Here is a 20,834-nt window from a genome sequence, read left to right as displayed (position 1 = left end):
TTGGTTCATAGACCGTTTGACACATTTTCATCACACTAGTTAACATAGCTTTCGTGGCATTTTCTTAGTTATTTTGCTAAGACTTTTACATTCCATTTTTACTAGGATTCACAAATTCCCTTGTAAGATGCACCACAGGTGTAATCCCATTATTCCCCCTCCCTCCACCTATCACCCCTCTCCCTCCCCTCCCTTTCCCTCTTCTCCCTATTCTTAGGTTGTAACTGGGTTATAGCTTTCATGTGAAGGTCCTACATTAGTTTCATAATAAGGGTGAGTACATTGGGTACTTTTTGAACAAAACCCAACTTCCACGGTGATGAAAGGATTAAAAATGTCCACTGGACATTCGAAAATCATAATACCCAAAACACAATCAGACTTACCAATTCTCTCAATTAATGTGAGTGGTTTAAATTAACCTCTAAAGAGGCACAGGCTGCCTGACTGGATACATAAACTGAGACCAGACTGGATACATAAAGTCAGACCAGATTTCTGCTGCACACAAAAATTTCATCTTACCTTAAAACATAAAAATAGACTCAGGGTGAAGGGGTGGCCTTCTATAATATAGGCAAACGAAACAAGAAAAAAGCAAGGGTTGCAATTTTATTTGCAGATACAATTGGCTTTAAACCAAAAAAAATAAAGAAAGATAAGGATGTTCACTACATATTTGTCAAGGAAAACACCAAACATGAAGATATTTGAATAATCAACTTTTATGCAACCTACTAGAATGCTCTTCAATTCATAAAGCAAACCCTAATGGATATGAACAACTTGATATCTTCCTGAACTATAATCATTGGAGGTTTTAACATCACTTTGATAGTCTTGGATAGATCCTCTAAGAAGAAACTAAACAAAGAAACATTAGATTTGCAATCCCATTAGTAGTCATCTATCCAGAGATGAGTGGGGGGTAAAAAAAAAAAAACACCTTTTATCATAAGGACACTTGCACTAGATTATATATTGCAGCTCAATTTACAATTGCCAAAATGTGGAAACAGCCTAAATGCCCCCAACTCAGGAATGGATTAATAAGCTGTGGTACATGTATACCATGGAATATTATTCAGCCATTAAAAATGGAGTCTTTTCAGCGTTTGTATTAACCTGGAAGGAAGTGGAACACATTATTCATAGTAAACCATCACAAGAGTGGAGAAACATGAATCCTATGTATTCAATTTTGATATGAGGACAATTAATGACAATGACACAGTGAGGGGTAAGGAAAGGGGAGAGCAAAGAGAGAGGAGGGAGGAAGTGGGGTAAAGGAAGATCAGAGATATGGAAGGAGGGATGGGGATGGGGTCTCAGTATGTGACACATCTTGTACCCTCAATAAATACCCAATGATAAAAAAAAGAAAGAAAAAGAAATATTAGACTTAAACCTGACCCTAGAACAAATGGACTTTACTGACCTCTACAGAACCTTTCATCCTAATAAAACTAAATATACATTCTTCTCATCAGCCCATGGGTCATCCTCAAAAATATATCATATCTTAGGATAAAAGTCTAACATCAGCAAATTTGAAAGAATCGAAATTATTCCTTATATCTTCTCAGACCAACATGGAATAAAAGTTAAACTCAACAATAACAGAAATCTTCACACTCAAACAAAGTCATGGAAACTAAATAATTGTAGGCTGAATGATAGTTGGATCAAAGATGAGATTAAGAAAAAAATCACCAAAGTTTTGTAACAAAATGATAATGAAGACACAAATTATCCAAGCCTGTGGGATACTGCAAAGGCAGTCCTAAGAGGAAAATTTATAGCACTGGAAGCCTTCATCAAGAAAACAGAAAGAGAGTAAGCAAACAACTTAATGGATCATCTCAAACAACTGGAAAAGGAAGAATATTCCAACTCCAAACCCAGCAGAAGAAAATAAATAAACAAAATTAGGGCAGAATTAAATGAAATTGAAAACAGAAAAATCATTCAGAAAATCAACAAAATAAAAAATGGGTTTTTTTGAAAAGATTAAAAAACCTTTGCCCAACCTATCCAGAAACAGAAAAGTAAAATCTATAGTATCGTCTATCAGAAACAATAAAAGAGAAAGAACAACAGACACCTCAGAAATTAAAAAAAAATCCTCAATGATTACTACCAAAACTCCATTCCCAAAAATATGAAAATCTGAAGGAAATGGACCAAAACCTGGAAGCATGCCACCTTCCTTGACTCAACCAGAAATATTTAGAAACCTTGAATAGACCTATATCAATCATTGAAATAGCATTAACAATATGAAATCTCCCCCAAAAGAAGTCTGGAACCAGATGGCTCCACATTGGAATTCTATCAATCCTTTCAAGAAGAACTAGTACCCATATTATATAACCTTTTCCAAAGCATGGAAAAAGAAGGAATACTTCCCAACACATTCTATGAAGCAAGTATCACCCTGGTCCCCAATCCAGGAAAGGATCCATCAAAAAAAGAAAATTATAGACCAATATTATTAATGAATATTAATGCAAAAATATTCAACTAGGTCTTAGCAAACAGAATTCAAAAACACATCAAAAAATTTACACACCATCATCAAGTTGGTTTTATTCTAGGGTTACAGGGTAGGTTCAACATACACAAATCTATAAAGACAATAAATCACATTAACAAAATGAAAAACAAAGACCATATAATTCTCTCAATTGATGCAGAAAAAGCCTTATATAATATCTAGCATCCTTTCATGATCAGAATACTTAAGAAAATAGGCAAAGAAGGGACATTTCTTATCTAATGGAGGCCATCTACAGCAAACCCACAGCCAATATCATATTGAATGGATTAAAATTAAAAACATTTTCCCTAAGATCAGGAATGAAGCAAGGATGCCCACTGTCTCCACTACTATCCAATATAGTAATGGAAGTCTTAGCCATCACAATAAAGCAAGAGAAGGTTATCAAAGGTATCCAAATAAGGTCAGAGGAGGTCAAACTCTCACTCTTTGCTGATGATATGATCCTATACCTGGAAAATCCCAGGGACTCAACTTCAAAACTCTTAGAAGTGATCAAGGAATACAGCAGCATCTCAGGATACAAAATCAACACTTACAAATCAGTAGCTTCTATATATTCCAACAATAGTCAAGCTAAAAATATAATCAAAGACTTTATACCTTTTACAATAGTGCCAAAGAAGATAAAATATCTGGGAATTTACTTAACAAAAGACGTTAAAGATCTCTATAAAGAGAACTATGAAACTCTGAGAAAAGAAATAGCTGAAGATTTTAGCAAATGGAAAAACACACCATGCTCATGGCTAGGAAGAAGAATCAACATTGTTAAAATGTCCATACTACCCAAAGCAATTTACAGATTTAATGCAATCCCTATTAAAGCACCACTGTCATACTTTAAAGAATTTTATTATGTTTTACTTTCTCAACAATTTCCTTCATTGTTTTCATCATCTGTATTTTAAATTCCCCTTTTGTCATTTCTAACATTTCCTCATAAATAGAATCCTCTGCAGTAGCTACCTCATGATCCCTAGAACGGATTACTCTGGACTAGTATTTCATGTTGCCAGGATTTTTCAGCTGATTCTTCTTCATGAGTGCTTTCTTGTACCTGTTTCCTTAGCCTAATTTTCCTTTCACTTCTTCTTGCTCTTTAAGTTACTGTGCTTCTGGTCTAAAGTTTTAAGGAGTCCTTTTGGTATGGGACCAGAAGGATAAGAAGATTGAAGAGCAAGAAGGGAAAAAAGATTTTAAACAGAAAGAAAAGGGGTTAAATAAAAGGAAATATTGACAAGAAGAAAGGCACCAAAATAAGGAAACAGCAGTAATTTAGGTGTACAGTAGGATAATATTACCCAACCTTAAAAACCCTCAACCTCTGGGGGTGCTGGGATGGGTGGTTCCCTTGAGGTCAACAGCTCTTTGCCAGCCAGATGAGACACATTATCCCACCTCCACCTTTGTATAGAGGAAAGACAAAAATACTATAAATGAAACCAAAACAAACAAGCAAAAACCCTTACGGGATAAAATTGGAGGAAAAAAATTAGGGGCAGAAGCATTGACAAAAATGAAATTCTAGTTGTTAAGGAAGGCAAAAATGGAGGATTATTTTTAAACTAGAACAGTGGGGGGGGAGAAAAAAGCAAAAAGGAAAAAATATCAAGGAAAAATGTTGAAATTAAGAAAAAGAAAAAAAAAAAAAAAACATCCCAAACCATACAACCAAACAGTATATATATACTGCTGAATACTGTCTGGGCAACAGATGATCTTCTGAGGTCTGAGATGTTGATTGCAATGTGAATAACAGCTGTTCGAGTTGGAGCCCGGAGGCTTCTGCTGGTTTCTCAGACCCTGCAGGCTTGGGAACCCAAATGTCTCCTCAGCCCACTTAAAAGACACTCCAAACTATAAACCTTGACCAAGCAGAAGCTTTCCAAGGACAGCACTCATCGCTGGTATCTCTCCTGTTGTGACTGCCCGCGTATCCAGTGGACCAAATTCAGAGTTTCTCTATGCCCCTGAGGGCTGAGAGGCTGTTAATCTGCCAAACACTTGGATCTCCACACTTCCCCAGCAGCTCAGTCACTAAATTACTCAGCCAAGGTCTTCCAGCTGATCCCTGTGCTGCAACATGCAGGGGCAGCTCTCCCATAGTAGTTGTGCGGGCAGTCGACAGCTGAACTACATTAGCTCCCCTTCAGCTCAGCAGCTCAGTCCAGGGCCCAAAGCAATGCCCAAAGTCATCCGCACACCCACCCAAGATCTCTCAAGGCAGTTCAATTGAATGCCAGAGTCCAAAAAACCAAAACAGCCCATAGGTAAAGCTTTCCCTGCTTACAGTCTTGCTGTTGCAATGGATACAGCTGTGGGAAGCCTCCAACCTAACAAACACACCCACCACTTGCCAGTTTTCCGCTGCTTCTGTTCTCCTCATGGGGTCCAGAAGTCTCTCACTGACTTCCTGTGTCACCAAAGGGAAGCCTGTGGGCAAAACCCACTGGCCAGAGATGCCTGGAGTCTTCTCTCCCCACTCTTACTGTGCCCAGCTGCATAGAAGCTGCTACTCAGCTGCCATGTTAGTTTTTGAAATTATCTTTTATCTTTATTTATAAATATTAGTTGTCTATACTTTGATAGTTTGGAAAAATGATAAGAGGTGGTTAATTGATGACTCCATACTGAACCTCAGAGTCAAAGCCTTCTATAATAGACATACTCTTATTTGACAATGTGAATGCTACTTTCTTTGCATTACTATTATTATTATTGCTTAATACTTCATTGTAGCAATCATCTGGTTTCTTTTCTGAGTGTATTTGTCTTCGTTCATTTTTTACAAAATTTTTGTTTCTGGTCCCTATCTTAAACATTGTTATTGTTGTTAAATTTTAATTTTGTGAAGGCAAAAGTAGAAGCCTAATGAACACATGTATATGTGGAAATAAAAAAAAAAGAATTGGAAAAAATAGTACTTCATTTTATATGGAATCAGAAAAAATCTCAAATAGCAAATACCTAATTCAAAAATAAAAAAAATCAGGAGGTATCATGTTACCAGACTTCAGGCTATACTATGAATCTACAGTGATCAAAACAGCATGGTACTGGCACAAATACAGGAAGGTAGATTTATGGAACAGAATAGAGAACCAAGAGATGAACCCAGCACTTATCGTCATTTGATCTTTGACAAGCCTATCAAAAATATTCAGTGGGGGAAAGAATCCCTATTATACAAATGGTGCTGGGTGAACTGGCTGGCGACCTGTAGAAGACTGAAACTGGACCCCTACCTTTCACCATTAACAAAAATCGATTCTCATTGAATAAAAGATTTAAACTTAAGACATGAAACTATAAAAATACTAGAAGAAGGTGCAGGAAAAACAATTGAAGAAATTGGCCTTGGAGAATATTTTATGAGGAGGACCCACCCCCAGGCAATTGAAGCAACACCAAAATTATATTACTGGGATATGAAAAAAACTAAAAAGCTTTTGCATAGCCAAGAGCATAGTAAGTAAAGCAAACAAACAACCTTCAGCGTGAGAGATTTTTGCAGGTTATGCTTCTGAGAAAAGTCTGATAACTAGAATTTACAAAGAACTCAAACTAATCAATAAGAAAAGAACAAATAACCCCATTTCTATGTGGGTGAGAGACTTGAACAGAAACTTCTCTGATGAAGACAGGTGTATGGCCTACAAACACATGAAGAAATGCTCATCATCCTTAATCATCAGAGAAATGCAAATCAAAACCACTTTGAGATATCATCTAACTCCAGTAAGATTAGCCCACATCACAAAATCACAAAATTACAGATGTTGGTGGCATGGATGTGGAGAGAAGGGAACACTTCTACACTGCTGGTGGGAATGCAAGCTAATATGACTTTTGGAAAGAAGTTTGGAGAACATTCAAGGAACTAAAAGTAGACCCACCATTTGATCCTGCAATTCCTCTGCTAGGTATATACTCAGATGATCAAATGTTATTTTACAAGAAAGACATTTTCACTAGAATGTTTATTGCAGCTCAATTCATAATTGCCAAGACATGGAAACAGTCCAAATGCCCATTGACCCATGAATGGATTAACAAATTGTGGTATATATACACTATGGAATACATGCAGCTATAAAAAGGACAGAGACTTCACATCTTTTTTGTTTACCTGGATGGAGCTGGAATATATTCTTCTTAGTAAAGTATCTCAAGAATGGAGAAAAAAGTATCCAATGTAGTCAATACTACTATGAAATCAATATATAATCACGTACACATTCATATGAATAGCAAAACATAACGATAGTCCAGAAAGTAGAAGGGAAGAGGAGAGAGAGGGGAGGGGGGTTTGGGAAGAGGGATGGTATTTGGAGGGACTTCATCTAATGTGCATGATGCAATGGTACATTTCAAAACTATTAAGAAATGAGTATAATTGTGATGGATGTATTACTTAGTTCAATGTAAGCATTTCACATTGTATATTAAGCAGTACACTGAACCCCATAAATGTGTCAATGTACAAAGTTATGATTCAATAAAAAATAATATAAAAAAGAAAACCCAAAATGTCCTTATTTTCCTTCCAAACAAAATTGCATGTACTTTAATTTATGCCTACCTAGAAGTGGGGCAAATGATTAATTTCAATTTAACAATTTGGAATTATTAACTGGATTCCAAGCTAAACTCCACTTTGGACTAATTTTATCCAACAGGTTGTGTGTGTGTGTGTGTGTGTGTGTGCGCGCGCGCATGTTGTGTGTGTCTGTGTTTCTGTGTATGATGGGATGAATGAGAAGTGTTGGAATAGACAATATGCAATAGTGGATCTTGTGATAGGGACTCAGAATTATAAACTGTTTAGTGGTGGGAACATGCCTGGGGAACTCCAAATGATTTTGTGGAGACTTCTATACATGACATATCCCCAGACATTGCAACAAGGATATTGAAATAACACACATTCATCCTATACTTATAACTGAATTTAGTAAAGTTGCAGGATCCAAACTCAACATGCAAACTTCAAGAGCATTTTGATACACAAATAATAATCTAGATGCAAATGAAATCAAGAAAATAATAGTATTTATGATAGCATCAAAAAATAATTTAAATAAATTTAACCAAGTGTGTGAAAAATCTGTATACTGAAAACTATGAAAACATTGATGAAAGAAATTGAAGAAGAAACAAATAAATGGAAAGATATCCCATACTCATGGATCAAAAATATTAATATTGTTAAAATGTCTGGAATACCCAAAGCAATATACAGATTAAGTGCAATCCCTATGAACGTCCTAGTGTCACTCTTCACAGGAAATGACAAAAGAGCCCTAAAATCTATACAGAACCGCAAATGAACTCAGACGTTCAAACCAATTCTGAAAAAATGAAAATATAATTGGAGGCATCCCACTCCTGACTGAAAATTACAAAACAATAGTATTAAAACAGTGTGGTGCTGGCATAAAAACAGGCACTTACACCAATAGAACATAATACAGGGCCCAGAAATAAATTCAGATGTACATAGTTAAATAATTTTTGACAGTTTTCAAGAACACATAATGAGGAAGAAATGGTCTTTGAATAAATGATCTGGACAACTAAATTTCCACATAACCTTATCTTATTCCATGTACAAAACCCCAAATGATTAAAGTATTTCAATGTAAGACCTGAAAATATATACCACATAGTAGAGAATGTAGTGGAAAATCTTTTAGACTTTGCAATGACTTTTTTGGGTATCACAATGATAGGTCAGGCAACAAAAGCAAGTAAATGATATTACATCAAACTAAAAAGTTATTTTGCAGCAAAGGAAAGAATAAACAAAATGGACTGCATGTCTATGGATTGAAAAAATATTTGTAAACCATACATCTGATAAGAAGTTAATATCCAAAACTTATAAAGAACTTATACAGATTAGCTAAATATATGGTTTTGAAAGCAAAACAAGGCTTTATGGTAATATCAGAGGAAAATCAAGAAAAGCACAATGGAAGCAAAAATAATCAGCCACAGGTATAAGAAATTTGAAATTTTGATTTCTGATTAATTATGGTTTTATTTGTATTGGTAACATAGAATAGTTGAAAAGAAATTAAAATTTGGACTAGCATTTAAGAATTGATAGGTCAGAGGGGACAAGGCAAGATGGCCGACTGCAAGCAGCTTCCGAAAAAGGCTCCTCTCCAAAAGGGAAGATAACATCCAAAAACAGCCCAATTAAGCTGAAGACTGGGAGCCCAGCCAAGAGCAAAATGATAACTGCAGGTCACCTCTGCTGAGGCAAGCTGCAACTTCAAGAAATCAAGCTTCAGGTACAAAATTCATCTGAAAGGAAAAGGGTCCATCCCCTTCCCCAAGAAAGCTGTGGCATTTTTGTTTTTCTGTCTCCTTTCTTTTTTCTCTTCGTTTGCTCCTGTGGATTTTCTACAGATAAATGGTGAACTGTGGACCTCTTGTCTCACCTCATGGGTGAGTGCTGTGGGAGGTGGGGACTACTTCCTCAGTGGAACCCTGCTGTAGCTCTGAACACTCTCTCACTAGGCAGAAAAGCTGAAGTAAAGTCTTCACTGCCATTCTGAACTTCCAGTACAACCTTCCCCCCTTACCCAATGATCCAGAAGCCTAACCCCTGCTGAGAATGAAGGAGGAGGTTCTTGAGAAGTGCCTCCCTCCTGTCTGCTGGACAAAGTGCTCCCCTAGCAAGAGACTCTGGGGGCCACACAGACTCCCCCCTATGCCCCCGCACCCCACTGCCAGGGACACTGCCGGCACCTGCTGCAGCCAGAAGACTCCGCTGGCACCTGCACCAGCCAGCTAACCACGCCAGTGCTCGGCGCCAACTGGGCCTCTGCTTGACCCGGCCAGGGACTCCGAGAGCTGCGCAACCTGCGACCTCCCTCCTGTACCCTCCCTGCCTCCACACCAGCCGACCCATCTAGCCAGAGGCTCTGGTAGCCGTGCAACCTGTAGTCTCCCTCCAGTGCCCTCCATGCCTATGCGTGGAGCCATCCTCCTGGCCACAGACTGCTGGAATCTTGGGCTCTCTGTGCCAAAGTCAATGGGTGCCAGATACTCCAAACCGTGTGCACCATCCCCCACCCTGTTGCTGAATCCGGTTGTGCCACATTCTGAAGCTGCTCCCACAGCTAGAACTCCCTGGCTGGGGCAGTCCCAGAGGAGCTACAAAGGGTCACTCAATACAAACATCCAGCAATCAAAGAGTGATCATGCTGGGGTCTAATATCAGAGAGACACCACCCCAACTCCAAGGACAGCCAGAGGCAAAGGTGAAAAACAATCCTGAGGGGGAATCAACAGAAAAACTCTGGCAATATGAATAATCAGAGTAGATCAACTCCCCCGGAGAACAACAAGGCAGACACAGTACAAGATCCCATGCATAAACAAATGGCTGAGATGTCAGAAACCGAATTCAGAATCTGAATAGCAAATAAGATTAAATTAGAATTACAAGCAGCAATCCAAAAGATATCTCAAGAATTCAACGAATTCAAAGACCAAACGAACAAAGATTTTGACACATTGAGACAAGAATTTGCAGCCCTCAAAGATCTTTGAAATACAGTATAATCCCTCAGTAACAGAATGGAGCAAGTAGAAGAAAGGATTTCTGACACTGAAGACAAAGTTTTCAAACACTCAAAAACTTTCAAAGAGGAAGAGAAATGGAGAGCAAAAACAGATTATTTTCTCAGAGAGCTCTGGGATAATTTGAAAAAAACAAATATTCGACTTATAGGGATCCCCAAAAATGATGAAGTAGGTTCACAAGGCACAGAGTCTCTTCTTCATGAGATCATGAAAGAGAACTTTCCGGACATGCCAAGAGATTCTGAAATTCAGATAGCAGACAGTTTCAGAACTCCAGCATGACTCAACCCGAATAAGATATCTCCCAGACACATCATAATTAATTTCACTGAAGTTAATATGAAGGAGAAAATTCTGAAAGCAGCCAGATGTAAGAAAACCATTACCTACAAGGGGAAGAGTATTAGAATAACTGCAGATCTTTCTGCTGAAAACTTTCAAGCTAGAAGAGGAGGGTCATTGACTTTTAAATTACTAAAACAAAATAACTTTCAACCCAAGATCCTGTATCCAGCTAAACTGAGTTTCATTTATGATGGAGAAATTAAATACTTTAATGACATTCACATGTTGAAGAAATTTGCCATAACTAAACTAGCTCTCCAGGATATTCTCAGACCTATTTTCCATAAAGAATAGCATAATCCTTCACCACAAAAGTAAAATCACTCAGAAAATTTGATCAAATTCCAACTTCCACAGTTGCAAAAGGATTAAAATGTCCACCTGACCCTCAAAAGGCTTATCAATATTCTGAATTAATGTGAATGGTTTAAATTGTCCTCTAAAGAGGCACAGGTTGGCTGACTGGATACAAAAACTCAGGCCAGATATCTGCTGCATACAAGAATCTCATCTTACTTTAAAAGACAAATATAGACTCAAGGTGAAAGGATGGTCATCTATATTCCAGGCAAATGGAAAGCAGAAATAAACAGGCGTTGCAATCATATTCACAGATTCAATAGTCTTTAAACCAACCAAAATAAGGAAGGATAAGGATGGACACTTCATATTTGTTAAAGGTAATACTCAATATGATGAGATTTCAATTATTAATAAGAGAAACTCAAACAAACATGAGCAATTTGATTTCCTCCAGTTCCATAGTAGTCAGGGATTTTAACACCCCTTTAGCAGTGTTGGATAGATCCTCCAAAAAGGAGTTAAGCAAAGAAATTGTAGACTTGTAAACTTAATATTCAACATCTGGATTAAACAGACTTCTAAAGAACATTTCATCTCAACATAACTGAATACACATTCTTCTCACCAGCCCACAGAACATACTCAAAAATAAATCACATCCTAGGTCACAAGTCTAACCTCAGCAAATTTTAAAAAAATAGAAATTATTCTTTGCATCTTCTCAGACCACCATGGAATAAAAGTTGAACTCAATAATAACAGGAATATGCATACTCAAACAAAAACATGCATGCTAAATAATCTTGTGCTGAAGAATGACCCTCTTGGACATAGACAAAATTGAGAAGGAAGTTACAAAATTTCTGGAACAAAAGAACAATGAAGACACGAATTATCAGTCCTGAAAAGGCAGTCCTAAGAGTGAAATTTATAGCACTACAAGCCTTCCTCAAACAAAATGAAAAGAGAGGAAGTTAACAACTTAGTGGGACATCTGAAGCAACTGGAGAAGGAAGAACATTACAACCCCAAATTCAGCAGAAGAAAAGAAATAACAAAAATTAGAGTAGAATAAAATGAAATCAAAAACAAAAGAACTATACAACAGATCAATAAATTAAAAAGTTGGCTGTATAAAAAGGTCAATAAAATAAATAAACCTTTGGCTAGCGTAACCAGGAAAGAAAGAGTAAAATCTCTAATTTCATCAATCAGAAATGGCAAAGACGAAATAACTACAGACCCCTCAGAAATTCAAAAAATCTTTAACAAATATTACAAGAAATGTTACTCTCAGAAATACAAATATCTGAAGGAAATAGATCAGTACTTGGAAGTACGCCACCAACGAAGACTTAGCCAGAACGAAGAGGAAATGTTGAACAGGCCTATATCAAGTTATGAAATAGCATCAACCATACAAAATCTCCCTAAAAAGAAAAGCCCGGGACCACATGGCTTCTACCAAACCTTTAAAGAAGAACTAGTACCTATATTACTAAACCTCTTCCAAAATATAGAAAAAGAAGGGATACTACCCAACACATTCTTTTTTTTGTTTGTTTGTTTTTTTTGCAGTTCAAGTGTGACGGTCATCTGTTGGCAGGATTTTTTTCTTTTTTCTTTTTTATTAAATCATAGCTGTGTACATTGATATCATCATGGGGCATCATTCACTAGCTTATAGACCATTTACCAAGATTCACATATACCCTTGTAAGGTGCACCGCTGGTGAAATCCCAATAATTCTCTTCCCTCTACCCACCCCCTCGTTCTGCCCCTCCCTTTCCCACTTCCCCCTATTCTTAGGTTGTAACTGGGTTATAGCTTTCATGTGAAAACCCTAAATTAGTTTCATAGTAGGGCTGAGTACATTGGGTACTTTTTCTTCCATTCTTGAGATATATTACTAAGAATATGTTCCAGCTCCATCCATGTAAACATGAAAGAGGTAAAGTCTCCATCTTTCTTTAAGGCTGCATAAAATTCAATGGTATACATATGCCACAATTTATTAATCCATTCATGGATCGATGGGCACTTGGGCTTCTTCCATGACTTAGCAATTATGAATTGGGCTGCAATAAACATTCTGGTACAAATATCTTTGTTATGATGTGATTTTTGGTCTTCTGGGTATATGCCCAGTAGAGGGATTACAGAATTGAATGGCAGATCTACTTTTAGATCTCTAAGTGTTCTCCATCTCTCTTTCCAAAAGGAATGTATTAATTTGCATTCCCACCAGCAGTGCAAAAGTGTTCCCTTTTCTCCACATCCGCGCCAACATCTCTGGTCTTGGGATTTTGTGATACAGGCTAGTCTCACTGAAGTTAGATGGTATCTCAAAGTAGTTTTGATTTGCATTTCTCTGATGATTAAAGATGATGAGCATTTTTTCATAGGTCTGAAGGCCTCAAGCCTGTCTTCTTCAGAGAAGTTTCTCTTAAAATCCCTTGCCCAGCCTGCTATGGGATCCCTTGTTCTATTCTTGCTAATGCGTTTGAGTTCTCTGTGGATTCTGGTTATTAAACCTTTGTCGGAGACATAAACTGCAAATATCTTCTCCCATTCTGAGGGCTGTTTGCTTGTTTTACTTACTGTGTTCTTGGCTGTGCAGAAGCTTTTTAGTTTGATCAAATCCCAGTAGTGTATTTTTGAAGCTGCTTCAATTCCCCAGGGGGTCCTCCTCATACAATACTCGCCCATCCCGATTTCTTCAAGGGTTATCCCTGCACTCTCCTCTAGTATTTTTATAGTTTCATGTCTTAAGTTTAAATCTTTGATCCAGTGAGAGTCTATCTTAGTTAATGGTGAAAGGTGTGGGTCCAGTTTCAGTCTTCTACAGGTCTCCAGCCAGTTCACCCAGCACCATTTGTTAAATAGGGAATCTTTTCCCCACTGAATGTTTTTAATTGGCTTGTCAAAGATTAAATAATGGTAAGTAGCTTGTTTCATCTCTTGGTTCTCTATTCTGTTCCAGATAACTACTTCTCTGTTTTTGTGCCAATACCATGCTGTTTTGATCACTATCGATTTGCAGTATAGACTGAGGTCTGGTAGTGTAATTCCTCCTGCTTTGTTTTTGTTTCTGAGTAATGTCTTGGCTATTCGAGGTTTTTGCTGATTCCATATATATCGAAGTATTGTTTTTTCAAGATCTTTAAAGTATGACAGTGGACCTTTAATAAGGATTGCATTGAAATTATATATTGCTCTGGGTAATATGGACATTTTAACAATGTTGATTCTTCCCAGCCATGAGCATGGTATGTTTTTCCATTTGTTAACATTTTCAGCTATTTCTTTTCTCAGAGTTTCATGGTTCTCTTTATAGAGATCTTTCACGTTCTTTGTTAGATAAATTCCCAAATATTTCATCTTCTTTGACACTACTGTGAATGGGATAGAGTCCTTAACAATTTTTTTCAACTTGACTGTTGTTGGTATATATGAAGGCTACCAATTTATGAATGTTGATTTTGTAACCTGAGAAGCTGCTGTATTCCTTGATCACTTCTAAGAGTTTTGTAGTTGAGTCCCTAGTGTTTTCCAGATATACTATCATATCATCTGCGAAGAGTGAAAGTTTGATCTCTTCTGACCCTATATGGATACCCTTGATAGCCTTTGCTTCCCTAATTGCAGTGGCTAAAACTTCCAATACAATGTTAAAAAACAATGGAGACAATGGGCAGCCTTGTCTGGTTCCTGATCTGAGTGGAAATGATTCCAATTTAACTCCATTCAATATGATGTTGGCTGTGGGTTTGCTGTCGATGGTCTCTATCAGTTTAAGAAATATCCCTTCTATACCGATTTTCTTTTTTTTTTTAGATATGGAACGCTTCACGAATTTGTGTGTCATCCTTGTGCACGGGCCATGCTAATCTTCTCTGTATCTTCCAATTTTAGTACATGTGCTGCCGAAGCGAGCAAATATGCCAATTTTCTTAAGTGTTCTGATCATGAAGGGATGCTGGATATTATCAAAAGCTTTTTCTGCATTGATTGAGAGAATCATATGGTCTTTTTTTTATTATTATTATTTTTTTTTTGTAGAGATAGAGTTTCACCTTATGGCCCTCAGTAGAGTGCCATGGCATCACACAGCTCACAGCAACCTCCAACTCCTAGGCCTAAGCGATCTCTCGCCTCAGCCTCCCGAGCAGCCAGGACTACAGGCACCCGCCACAATGCCTGGCTATTTTTTTTTTTGTTGCAGTTCAGCCGGGACCTGGTTCAAACCCACCACCCTGGGTATATGGGGCCGGCGCCCTAACGACTGAGCCACAGACGCTGCCCTGGTCTTTGTTTTTTTAATTTGTTTATGTGCTGGATTACATTTATAGATTTAAGTGTATTGAACCAGGCTTGAGACCCTGGGATAAAACCGACTTGATCATGATGTATAGTTTGTTTGATGTGTTGCTGGATTCTGTTTGTTAGGATCTTATTGAATATTTTTGCATCTATATTCATTAGTAATATTGGTCTATAATTTTCTTTTCTTGTTGGGTCTTTTCCCGGTTTGGGGATCAGGGTGATGTTTGCTTCATAGAACTTTTTGGGTTGTCTTCCTTCTTTTTCTACGTGTTTGAACAGGTTGAGTAGTATAGGTACTAATTCCTCTTTAAAGGTTTGATAGAATTCTGACGTGAAACCATCTGGTCCCGGGCTTTTCTTTTTAGGCAGGTTTTGTATGGTTGATGCTATTTCCGAACTTGATATGGGCCTATTCAACATTTCCACTTGATTCTGGCTAAGTCTTTGTAGGTGACGTGTTTCCAAGTATCAGTCAATTTCCTTCAGATTTTCATATTTCTGAGAATAAGTTTTCTTGTAATATTCATTAAGGATTTTTTGGATTTCTGAGGAGTCTGTTGTTATTTTGTCTTTGTTGTTTCTGATTGATGAAATTAGAGATTTTACACTTTTTTTCCTGATTAGGTTGGCCAAAGCTTTATCTATTTTATTGAACTTTTCTAAAAACCAGCTTTTTGATTTATTGATCTGTTGTATTATTCTTTTGTTTTCAATTTCATTTAATTCTGCATAATTTTTGTTATTTCTTTTTTTTTCTGTTGGTTTTGGGGTTGGAATGTTCTTCCTTTTCCAGTTGCTTGGGATGTCCCATTAAGTTGTTAACTTGCTCTCTTTCCGTTCTCTTGAGGAAGGCTTGCAGTGCTATAAATTTCTCTCTTAAAACTGCCTTTCCGCTGCCCCAGAGGTTCTGATAGTTCATGTCTTCATTGTTGTTTTGTTCCAAAAAATCGGCGATTTCTTTCTTAATCTCATCTCTGACCCAGCTGTCATTCAGCATAAGGTTATTTAACTTCCATGTTTTTGTATGAGTATGAGGATTACTGTTATTACTCAGCTCAAGTTTTTTTCCATGGTGGTCTGAGAAGATGGATGGAATAATTTCTATTTCTTTAAATGTACTGAGGTTAGACTTGTGAACTAAGATTTGATCGATTTTGGAGTAAGTTCCATGGGCTGATGAGAACTATGTGTATTTAGTTTTGTTGTGATGAAATGTTCTGTAGCTGTCTGCTAAATCCAAATGTTGGACGGTTAGGTTTAAATCTAAGAGTTCTTTGCTCAGCTTCTTGTTGGAGGATCGATGCAACACTGCCAAAGGATTGTTGAAATCTCCAACTATTATGGAGCTGGAGGAAATCAAGTTGCTCATGTCTGTTAGAGTTTCTCTTATAAATGGAGGTGCATTCTGGTTGGCTGCATAGATATTAGTAATTGAGATCTCATCATATTGAGTATTACCCTTAACAAATATGAAGTGACCATTCTTGTCCTTCCTTACTTTTGTTGGTTTAAAGCCTATTGTATCTGCAAATAAAATTGCAACACCTGCTTTGTTCTGATTACCATTTGCCTGAAATATGGATGACCATCCTTTCACCATGAGTCTTTATTTTTCTTTTAAGTTAAGATGTGACTCTTTTATGCAACAAATATCTGGCCTGAGTTTTCGTATCCAGTCAGCAAGCCTATGACTCTTTAGAGGACAGTTTAAGCCATTTACATTAATGGAGAATATTGATAAGTCTGGTGAAGTTTTGAGTATCGAGTTTTCAAAAGTCCAGTGGGCATTTTTAATCCTTTCACCAGTGTAGAAATTTAAGTTTAATCCAATGTTTATTAGTGAGTTTACTTTTGTGGTATAGGATTGGTTTGGTTATTATGGAGGATAGGTCTGAGAATATCCTTAAAACTGGTTTGGTTATGGCAAATTTCTTCAACATATGAATGCCATTAAAGTATTTAATTTTTCAATCATAAATGAAACTCAGTTTAGCTGAGTACAAGACCCAGGGTTGAAAGTTATTTTGCTTTATGAGATTAAAAGTCAGTGACAACCCTCTTCTGGCTTGAAAAGTTTCAGCAGAGAGATCTTATGTCAGTCTAATATTCTTCCCTTTGAAGGTAATGGTTTTCTTTCTCCTGGCAGCTTTGAGAATTTTCTTCTTCATATTAACTTTAGTGAAGTTAATTATGATATGCCTGGGGGGTGTCTTATTGGGGTTGAGACATGCTGGGGTTCTGAAGCTGTTCGCTATCTGAATTTCAGAATCTTTAGGCATGTCTGGAAAGTTCTCTTTCATAATTTCATGCAGAAGGGCCTCTATACCAAGCAAGGCCACTTCATCTGTTTCTGGAACTCCAATGATTCGGATATTATCCTTCTTCGAATTATCCCAGAGCTCTCAGAGAGAATGATCCGTTTTTGCTCTCCATTTCTCTTCCTCTTTGAGACTTTGGGAGCGTTCAAAGGCTTTATCTTCAATGTTAGAAATCCTTTCTTCTGCTTGCTCCATTCTGTTGCTGAGGGATTCTACTGTATTTTTCATATCTTTGAGGGCTGCAAATTTTTACTTCAGCGTGTCTAAGTCTTTGGTGGTTTTTGTCTATAAATTCATTAAATTCTTGAGACAACTTTTGAATTTCTCCTTGCATTCCTAATGCCACTTTTTAAATCTTGTCTGCAATCCAAATACTGAATTCAATTTCTGTCATCTCAGCCAGTTGTTTATGAATGGGATCGTCAATTACATCTGCCATATCTTTCCTTGGGGGGTTTGATCTATTCTGATTATTCATGTTTCCAGAGTTTTTTCACTGAATCCGCCCCATGGTTGTTTTACTCCCTTTGAGTTTTTCCCCTGGGGCTTTTTCGAGGGCCCGTACAGTGTTGTGGCCTGAGAAACTGGGGCCCTGTCTTGTGTGGTGGGGCTAAGTGGTTCTGTCTTGCTTTCAGTTCGTTTCTGTTCTACCCTAGTGAAATAGATACTCTGGATTGAAGTCTCAGCTGTGGAGAAATATCAGCAATTAAGTCACCCCGCCCCCCTACTAGCAAACAGTTGGAAAAGGAAAAGCAAACCTTCCTACCACCGTGCACCAAGGGCACCACCTGATTTGTCCTCAGGCAATTGTTTCAGTTCAAATCAATTGTCTCAGTCTGCACCTGTCTCGGGTGAGAGAGTTTAAGAGGTCTCTGGGAACTGGGTCACAGGCGTCTGGTGACTACTCTGGTGTGGCTTGCTCCAGTGCTGCGTGGGGTCAGGAGGAGCCACCCAGCCAATAGACCAGTCTGGAAAGGTTGCTGCCTCCTTCCCCACCTTGCACCGCTGTCACACCCAGTTATGGATAGCCCTGCAGTTGGCTGACCCAGTTGCCTGTGGTGAATTGGTACTCCAGGAGTTTGCACCTGCCTGAATCACAAGGAAGTCTGCCAGGTCACTGCACTCTGCCTCTCTCTAGCAGGAGGAAGTGAGGCCTGACAACTTCGGGCACTTGTTGAAGGTTGGGGGGTTTTCACTCAGGTCCAGTCTTGCCCCTGATTAATGTTACTGACAGAACAGAACAGCACAACTTTGCAGTTCCCCTGCAGAAAAGAAGCTGAATTGAGTTCCAAATCAGCTTGTCTTTGCTCTTGTATTGTCTATAGGCTGACAATCCCCTGAGGGCCAGGTGCATCTTAGGTTCAGTAAAGTGGATCTCTGGGTCAGCCCGCCCTGGGAGTTTTCCCAGTTTGCAAGTTGGTGTTGCCTCAGGCAAATCCTATACTCAGAGTCTCTGGTTGCCCAGGGAGACAGGGGGTGTGGCTTTAGAATATTTGGTAGTAAGCTGTATTGCTAGCAAAAGAGGGCTACTGTTTTATGCCTCAGGCAAACACTGCTCCAGTGCATCTCCCTTCTGGCCAACCATCTTCTCTCCACTCCCGTATCCCAGAGTCTGCACCAACTGGCTTCAGCCCGGCACTGTTTACACCCCTTGAGCAATCGCCCAAGATTCTGGACTCCTGGGGGACAGGCCTCCAGACATTGGGGCGAGAGCAGAGGGGAGTGTGGGGAGCACTGGGAGCCTAGGTTTGCAGGCAGAGAACACACACAGTTCTACACAGTTTTATGCCTGGCCATATTGTCACCAAAAGACAGCTGTCACACTGTGCCTCAGAGAACTGCCACTCTGGTGCGGTCCCCTCTCCATCGACCATCCTCTCCTCACTCCCATGCCCCGGAGCTGGCACTGACCAGCTGCAGTTGAGGCCACGTCCACACCCCTCGAGAAATCACCCAAGACTCTGATCTCCTCCGGGACTGGACTCCAGACCTCAGTGTGAGTGAAGGGGAGCCCTGAGAGCTCAGAATTCCGGATAGAGATTATATACCATTTATACAGTTTTATGTCTGGCAGGAGTACGCTGTGGCACCCTAGTAGGGGAGGTAGGTCCAGTTTTTAGAGGGTCTCTCCTGTGGAGTGTAGTGGAAGGACCTTTGAACTCTGCCCGATTGTTTGTGGGGCACTCTGAGCCGTTCTTATGGGGGAGGGGACTCCCATCCACTTGGTGATGGATTTTGTACCTTTTGTTTGTATCCTTGTGGTCACAGCTCGCCTCAGTGGGGTTGATGTGCGTTCTTCAACCTTCTCTCTTAGTGCAGCTCAAATCCACCAGGCTACTTGCTGAATTTTTGTTCTTTAACTCTACTTCTGGATGGGAGTCTCTGTGGAAAGCTGGCTTCAGTCAGCCATCTTGTCTCTTCCCCAACACATTCTATAAAGCAAACATCACCTTGATCTATAAACCAGGGAAAGGCCCAGCAAAAAAAAATCCATAGACCAATATCACTAATGAATATTGATGCAAAAATATTCAATAAAATCCTAACAAACAGAATCCAACAACACATCCAACAAATGATACACCATGAACAAGTGGGCTGTATCACAGGGTCTCAAGGGTGGTTCAATATATGTACATCTAAAATGTAATTCAGCACATAAACAAACAAAAAAATAAAAACCATATGATTCTCTCAATTGATGCATAAAAAGCTTTTGATAATATCCAGCATCCCTTCATGATCACAACACTTAAGAAAATTGGTATAGAAGGGACATTTCTTAAACTAATAGAGTCCATCTACAGCAAACCCACAGTCAATATCGTATTGAATGGAGTTAAATTGAAATCATTTTCACTTATATCAGGAACAAGGCAAGGTTGCCTATTGTCTCCATTGCTCTTTAACAGTGTAATGGAAGTTTTAGCCATTGCAATTTGAGAAGAAAAGGTGATCAAGGGTATCCACAAAGGGTCAGAAGAAATCAAACTTTCACTCTTCGCAGACGATATGATTGTATATCTGAAAAACACCAGGGATTCTACTACAAAACTTTTTGAAGTGATCAAGGAATACAGCAATGGCTCAGGCTACAAAATCAACACCCATAAATCTGTAGCCTTTATATATACAAACAATAGCCAAGCCAAAAAAACAGACAAGGACTCTATTCCTTTCACAGTAGTGCCAAAGAAGATGAAATATTTCGGAGTTTACCTAACAATGGACTTGAAAGATTCCTATAAAGAGAACTATGAAACTTTAAGAAAAGGAATAACAAATGGAAAAACATACCATGCTCATGGCTGGGAAGAATCAAAATTGTTAAAATGTCTATACTACCCAAAGCAATATATAATTTTAATGAAATTCCCAT

The 20,834-nt window shown here is 38.4% G+C and overlaps 1 non-coding gene across 1 annotated transcript; it reads right to left on the bottom strand.

The window, feature by feature from the left end:
- Window positions 1-14,644: 14,644 nt before the first annotated feature.
- LOC128573172 (U6 spliceosomal RNA) lies at window positions 14,645-14,750 on the bottom strand. Its single transcript, XR_008376341.1, has one exon. It is a non-coding gene; the product is annotated as a U6 spliceosomal RNA (small nuclear RNA).
- Between the last annotated feature and the right edge of the window lie 6,084 nt (window positions 14,751-20,834).

This window comes from Nycticebus coucang, chromosome 20, assembly GCF_027406575.1.
Source record: "Nycticebus coucang isolate mNycCou1 chromosome 20, mNycCou1.pri, whole genome shotgun sequence".
NCBI classification, from domain to species: domain Eukaryota; kingdom Metazoa; phylum Chordata; class Mammalia; order Primates; family Lorisidae; genus Nycticebus; species Nycticebus coucang.
The sequence above is the reverse complement of the archived record's forward strand: the minus strand, read 5'-3'. Positions and strand labels throughout refer to the sequence as shown.